We start from the raw sequence: 7262 nt of genomic DNA, 5'->3' as shown, positions 1-7262 counted from the left end.
GGGGAACACTACCTCGTGCTGCGTGTCGTCCAGCCCCAAGCTCCGGAGGAATGCCCACTCCCGGCTGGAGTCCTACCGGCCCGACACGGACCTGAGCCGCGAGGACACGGGCTGCAACCTGCAGCACATCAGCGACCGGGAGAACATCGACGGTGAGTGAGGGCGAGTCCAGGTCGCGGGGCGGGGACCTCGCCGAGCCCCCTTCTGACGTCCCCGCACCCCGCCTGCATCCGCGGTGCTCTGTCTGCACAGCCTGGCGTCTATATGGCCGAGGCTGCTTTTGCTTTCTCAGGCTGCTTCTGTAACCAGGGCAGGACGAGGTCTTCGGCCCCGTAACCCGGGCGCTCCGGGGGCCTCCAGACCTTGAGCGGCTCCCTGGCTTGTACCCCCGAGTGAGCGGCGGGGAAACTTTGCCGGCGGGCATCTCCGGAGTACCGCGGGGCCGAGGGGCGCAGGTCGCGAGGTGACAGGAGCTGGCCCTTGTCCAGACTTGAGCGGCCAGTTCTGGGGCGGGGGCGGCCCGAGAGCCCGAGTTCCAGGCACTGGCTGAGCATAGCTACAAGCCAAGTTATGCACGGTCAGAGTGAGCTCATTTGTCCTTTAAAAGGCGAAGGGAATGGATGATCCTTGGCGTTAATGAGGAAAGAGTCAATCCCATTTTGGGGAGTCAGTCTCTACCTAGAGTTAGTTAACAGGGTTGGCATGTATCAGCTTCCCCCCGGAAACTTATAAATTGACCCCAATTGATAGTCCCCTATTTCCGTTAAAAAAAAAAAAAAGAAAAAAGATTTTTCTTTTGGGGGGTAGGTGCAGGATTGGAGTCAAATAGCTCACGTGAATACTTTAAAAAAACCACAAAAAACAAAACTAGATTATTATTAGAACGTTTTGGAGACCGCTTTGGGTAGTCACCCAGGTTTTGCTTGGGGCAGAATTACAGTCCTATGGATTTCTGATTGAGCTGAGTGATATTTAGTTTGGACTAGTGTTTGGAAAGGAAATTAAAGGATTCATCACTGCACCTAGTAATGTTTATCTATTTTATTGGTCTTACAGTATTTGTTAACACTAAATTATCCTTAAGCTGCGTGGCTAAATATCTATGAATAGGTAGTTTATGCATCATGATTGAAACACAGTTTACATAATTTTCAACTTAAAAATGTGAAATTGCTAACCTATTCTTATGACAGTGTGATTGTTTTCTTTTTTTAACCCCCAAATCTCACAGTTGATATCGTTGAACTAAGATGAAAATTTTTTGTGTGTGGGAATGAATTCACACAACTCTGTCACAAGTCATTCTTGACAGTTTTAGTGTGTAGAATTCCCTCTAGTGTGGAAAACCAAATTTAAACTCTGCTAAAGGAAAGAATTTTCTCATTGTCTGGCCTCTTTTAATTTTTTCTAAATAGTAGTGTCATCTCTGCAGGACAGCAATTTTATTAAATGAGTAGCATATATTAAAGGGACTAATATAATAATCTGGTTTATAGGAGGCACTTAGTAAACTAGGGTTCCATACGATATTTGTAGTGTAGTTATGTTAAACCTCCGTTATCTTAACCTCTTATTTAGAGGTCTTTACCCTACAGTTCTACATTAAATTTATGCATTTAAAGGCATCTAGAAGAATATTAAGGTCTGGTCTGTCTTGATCACTGGTATGATCCAAGCATCTGAAAGAAATGTCATTTCTAGCATATAGTAAAGATTTAGTAAGTATTGTATTTTAAAGGAGTGAATGAATGAGTTTATTATAAAAAGCCATTAGCCAGTCTTTTACAAGGCTGACAGGCAAAAACATTTGGAAACAATTCTCCATGTTGTGCACTACTATTGAGAAGAGGCTTTATGTTTTAGATAATGAATTAAAAAAATACAAAAGGAAGATTCAGATTTCTTAGAGCCAAGCCATATACTATTATTGACTATAGTAAGGAAATGGAGAAAAATAGTAATTATAACCATTTATTTGGCACTAAGCCTCAGAAGGATTTTGCCAAAGGAAAATAGAATAATATTGCGTGTTCTTTCATTTGAAAGAAATCTAAATTTTGGTTATCAAGTCATTTTTGAGAAGACGTATGGAAGATTACTGTTTTGGAAGTTCAGGATAGTGTAAGAGACTCTGGGGCAGTTTAAGATTTCTAATCTAGGCTCATAGTGTCTTCTCACCCCAGATGATGTTCGTTTAAATCCAGAAATACTAATGCACTATTTAAACAATATTCTCTTTGTCTCCCCAGTTCAATAACTAATACTTGTAGGATTTACCTATCCATAGTTCTCAATGTTGGTTTCATTTACACAACAGATCTAGGAGTGGGCGTTGGCATTAATATGTTTAAAGCTCTCCAGGTAATTCTTAAGTTGCAGGTAGGGTTGAGAATCCCAGGCTGGATTAAGTCTTGGAAATGTTACCTGTTGTTCGGTGGCATTTTCTGTAGATATTCGTTCAGTATCAGAAGCTGGGAGAAGAGAACAGATTTGTTTAAGTCAAGTAGCATGTAGAAATAGATACAGATTTTAACTTCTGAATTATATTGTTAGATGATTAGTGAACATTTTAAAGCCACAGCTGAAGCATTCTTGATTCTGGTGTATAACAAAAGCTGAAGTGCTCGAGTATCATCTTTATATCATATCCCGTAAGAATCTCTGACTAGAGTTGAAAAGTTCAGAGAAGTTCATGGGGCTTCTGTGATAGGTCAGTTTCTTAAATCACAGAGACGTGAGGTATGAATCTATGTTTTCCCTGCCTAAAGCACACAGTGGATAATATTTGTCCTGTAGTGTTTCAGTGACTGAGTTAGGGCACTTAGGCGTCTATGACACCTACCAGCAATTTGCCCTGTACTCAGTACCTTAGTGTTAGGTTATTCATGTTTTTGGGAATACTATATATTAGATTCATCAGCTCTCTAGATATTATTTCTCTTTTTTTTTTTTTTTTTTTAGTGTTTTAATTAATTAAAGAGAGTTAGCCAAGAGGAAACATAGAGAAAAACATTCCAGGCGGAGGGACAGAGCAAAGGCCTAGGGGTGAGAGTATATCAGGTTTATTCAGAAAAACAGCACTGAAGAAGGCCAGTGTGGCTTGTGCGAGCTAGCAAGTGAACCAGGAAGGCAGGCAGATCACGCAGGGCCTTGAAGTCTGTTGCGACGACTCCATGGTAAAAGTCCATTGGAAAGCTTTTACTTGATGTGAAATAAGGAGTCACATCCTTAATTAATTAATTAATTTGAGAGAGNTGTTTTTTTTTTTTTTTTTTTTTTTTTTTTAATAAACCTGATATGCTCTCACCCCTGGTCCTTTGCTCTGTCCCCCTGCCTGGAATGTTTTTTCTATGTTTCCTCTTGGCTAACTCTCTCAAGTGCCTTCAGTCTTAGTTCAGGCCTCATCTTTTTAGTGAAGCCTTCCTGATGGTCTCTCATTTAACATCTCTCCTATTACCCCATCAACAATTCTGGTACACATTCTCTGAATTACTGTTTTTCTTCCATATGACCTATAATATACATTGTAAGTATTTACATACATACGTAATAACAACTATTTTTATCTACTAGTATTTAAGTTTCAATAGAAGATGGAAGATTTTCATTGTGTTCACTCATGTAACCCAAGTGCCTGCTTCCCTGAAGACACTCTTTCTTTGAATGAATGAGTGAAGCCAGCAACACAAAGACATCGAAGTCAGTATCATCTTGAGTATTTATTGCATGAGAAGAATAGGAGGAAATAGAGAACGGCAATGCTTGTAATAATGAGAGTAGAGTGGATATGAAACTTTTTGGTTTTGTTTGTGTTTTAACTTGAGAGGTAGCAGGGAGGGTGAAATCCTAAAAATGAAACCTAAGGTTTTAAAGTGGGGCACCTGGGTGGCTCAGTTGGTTAAGCATCTGATTCTTGATTTCGGCTCAGGTCATGATCTCACCGGTCCAGTTTGAGCCCTGCATTGAGCTCTGCACTGATGGTGTGGAGCGTGCTTGGGATTTTCTCTCTTCCTCCCTCTCTGCCTCTTTCTCTCTCAAAATAAATAAATAAACTTAAAAAAAAAAAAGAAAACATAAAGAAAGCATAACAACAATAAAAAAATCTAAACTGAAATAAACCATGGCTAATGGAAGTTTGCTTAACAATGTGATACATTTAGTCTTTTTTCCTTATCTCTTCAGATGAATGGCTTTAACCTTAAAGATCAAAATGAGGCCAAATTGCATAATAATCCAAAAAGTACTACATGAACATATACAATTATGAACATAGCCCCTCATGGTGATTTTCTTTATTAAATGTGAACTGCATTCTAGGATATACAGCAAATGACACTTTCACTTCCCATAGTCAGAGAAGCTAGAAGCCTAAGGGGTTCATCCTAGGTATGGGAAGGATGACTGGAAAAAGTGTTACGAGGGTGAGGAGACAAAAGAGTAATTTAAAATATAAGCACCTGTTATAGTACTAGCTTAAATTACTACTCTTGGTTTTTTTGATATCTGCAGCCTCATCTCTTTGGCTTCATTTTTCTTGTGTCTCAGACCCACTTACATTTCCAGCCTGATGAGTAAAACCATACCTGTGGACTTTCATTCCAGGCTAAGATTTATGAGCTGCACTGCCCGTAAGACTTGGGAAGATACCCTGATCAATCATGGCCTGATGCATATTAGGCAGTATGGAGAGGTACACTTTAAAGGTTTTAAAGAGAGCAGAACCAAAAGGAAAAAAATAATAAGATGTAGGACCTATGAGTGTCTTTGAAATTCTGTTTTAGTCATACAGGGTCAGAGATTTAGCTCCAAGTGTGTCATATTGGGTTTACTTTAAGGAAGCAGCATTTGGTATTTTTCACAAGAGTGCTATTGACGGTATCATGCTTGTCATACTTCAAAGTATAAATCCTTTCATGGGTCAGCATATAGGCAGCCAGACTAAGTTCATGGCAGTAGCAGTTGATATCATGCGTTCAGTATCGTTTTCAGATTACACGGCTGGAAGGTGGGAGAGAGTTCATCTTCCCTGCAGCATTTTGCATCATCTTGAAATGTTGAGTAGTTTGTTGCTGGGATTCTTGGTTAGGAGATTGTTTCTTCTCTGTATTCTGAGACTGTCAACATTATTCTGTCCTACCTTTCCTGAAGAATGAGTCAGGATGGGGTCCTGCCAGGGGTTTATGGGATGTGCCTTTAGCTCTGTGAAGTTTGGTGGAGGGCAAAGAACAGGAGCCCAGTAATCAGGAGACCTGTGTTCCAGGCATGGCTCTGCCTTTACGGCGGGACCTCTGTCCTGCTGGGCCTTACTTTCCTCTCTGCTTAAAAAGACTGTGCTTAAACATACTACCGTCTTGCCTTATACCCTGAGGTACCTAAAATGAGAATCAAAATGAAGCTGAAATGCTTAATAAACCAAAAAGTACTAGATGAATGTATGTCATTATGAACATAGTACTCATGTTGATTTTCTTGCATTAAATATTAAGTGTGTTCTAAGATCTACAACAAAATGTGTTTGAATTTTCCATAACCAGAGAGGCTAGAAGCCTGAGGGGCTTATCCTAATAAAGACATCAATGCAGTCAGTGTTCATAAGGTAGTGCCAGAAGGATAATTGGAATTTTAGAGCTGGATAGGATGCGGTTATACACAGCTGTATAACCTTTGAATGGGAAGCTTGCTGGCAGTAGAATTTGGAATAGAAATTCTACTCTTTCTAACATTTATTGTTCTTTTGGGTTGCATCTTTCCAAAGTCACACTGTGATTGCATGCAGTAAACTGCGGGACTCCTTTGGATAATAGTGTCCACCCAAGCAGTCTGCTGACTATGCTATAGGAGCGACAAGTGTTAGTATATACCTGTAGATGGAGGCTGAAACCAGAGTTGTTTTTTTTTTTTTATTCAGAGAAAGTCATAGGGTAAGAGGTCTGTTCTTTGCCTCTCAAAAAAAGATTTCACTTTAAATTCAGTATTCTGTCCATTAATGAATCTATATTCTTATAGGATATTAAGTGATTATAGCTATTCCATTAAGTGTAATCATAATTATCCTTTAAGCTGTCTCTGGTTTTTAGGTATGGATCCAGAGTTTGTATAGTTGTTTAAGAGTCTAGGTTTTAGGGCTTGCTGTGTATCTTGTCTACCCTGTCAAGGGTTGAGGAATGAAATCATAGTGCTGTGCTTAATTCAGTTTCAAAAATTTCAAACTCACAAACTCACCAACGATTACTTCATTGACAGTGAGTATGACTTTTGTCAGTTTATATGTGTAATTTTATTTTTCCACAGCATTTTTTCTCTCCAGCTGTGTGTAAGTGTTGTGCTGTTATTTTAATGCATAGTTTTACTTGAAAGCATTAGAGATCACCTTCTTCTGGGAGCTAGAGTTGATGTTACTGAAGAGATACAAGTTGTTTATTCACTTTAAGCATATATTTGATTCTTTTCTATAAAATAAATCTAATGTCTGATTTTTCTATTTCTTATATTTTGTAGGAAGTGAAGCCTAGCAAAGCTGGTATTCAGAAGTATTAACCACTCAGGGATAGATTTAAGGGGTTAGAGAACATATTCTTGCTTTGCAAACCATTTGCCTTTGTGGAAGATGGTTGTTTCTGACAGGCCACGTATCTTAAGTACCATGCATACTCTGTGAGCACACTGAGCTGTTGTAGAAGGGTTACTTGGTAGCTCAAGTTATGAAGCTGTTGGCAGCCTCTGGGTATTGGAAGTGAAGTATATGAACAAAGGAGGTGAGGAGGAGCTTTGGCAGCATGGTTAAGGTGGGGCAAGTCAGGGAGGACTCTTAAGGTGGGACAAGTCAGGGAGGACCCAAATGCAAGGCTGAATGCCTTGTAAGAGCCAGGCAAGGCCCTGAGAGGTGAGAAATAGGTATCAGAAGTGGATTGGTTGCTTTTATATTTGGTGATGTGTGGGTGCCTTTACATCCTTGAGACCGGTTTGGGATGGATAGCAAGTGTGGCAGTGATTTTCAGAGTTGATGAGATGGTCTCCTGGAAGAGGCCCTGTGGCCTCTTTTCTGACATGAAACCAGGAGACTGGGTATCCAGATAAAATTGTCTTGTCTCTGGGGTGCCTGGGTGGCTCAGTTGGTTAAGTGTCTGACTTCGGCTCAGGTCATGATCTTGCGATTCGTAGGTTCGAGCCCCACATCAGTTTCTGTCCAGGCAGCTCAGGGCTTGGAGCCTGTTTCAGGTTCTGTGTCTCCCTCTCTCCCTCTGCCCCCCCCCCCCCCCCCT

General features: G+C 40.4%; 1 protein-coding gene across 2 annotated transcripts in view; it reads left to right on the top strand.

The window, feature by feature from the left end:
- CCNY (cyclin Y) overlaps positions 1–7262 on the top strand; it is a 317839-nt gene that overhangs the window by 95975 nt on the left and 214602 nt on the right. Inside the window, exon 1 of one of the 2 annotated variants that reach the window (XM_077771717.1) lies at positions 7–152. The exons of the other annotated variant lie outside the window; for it this stretch is intronic. The gene's annotated coding sequence lies outside the window, so the exon portion shown is untranslated. Of the gene's footprint in view, positions 1–6; positions 153–7262 lie in introns of those variants that run through there. 2 annotated transcript variants of the gene reach the window in all.

Source organism: Crocuta crocuta, unplaced genomic scaffold, assembly GCF_008692635.1.
Source record: "Crocuta crocuta isolate KB4526 unplaced genomic scaffold, BGI_CrCroc_1.0 scaffold457, whole genome shotgun sequence".
Lineage (NCBI taxonomy): Eukaryota > Metazoa > Chordata > Mammalia > Carnivora > Hyaenidae > Crocuta > Crocuta crocuta.
The sequence above is the reverse complement of the archived record's forward strand: the minus strand, read 5'-3'. Positions and strand labels throughout refer to the sequence as shown.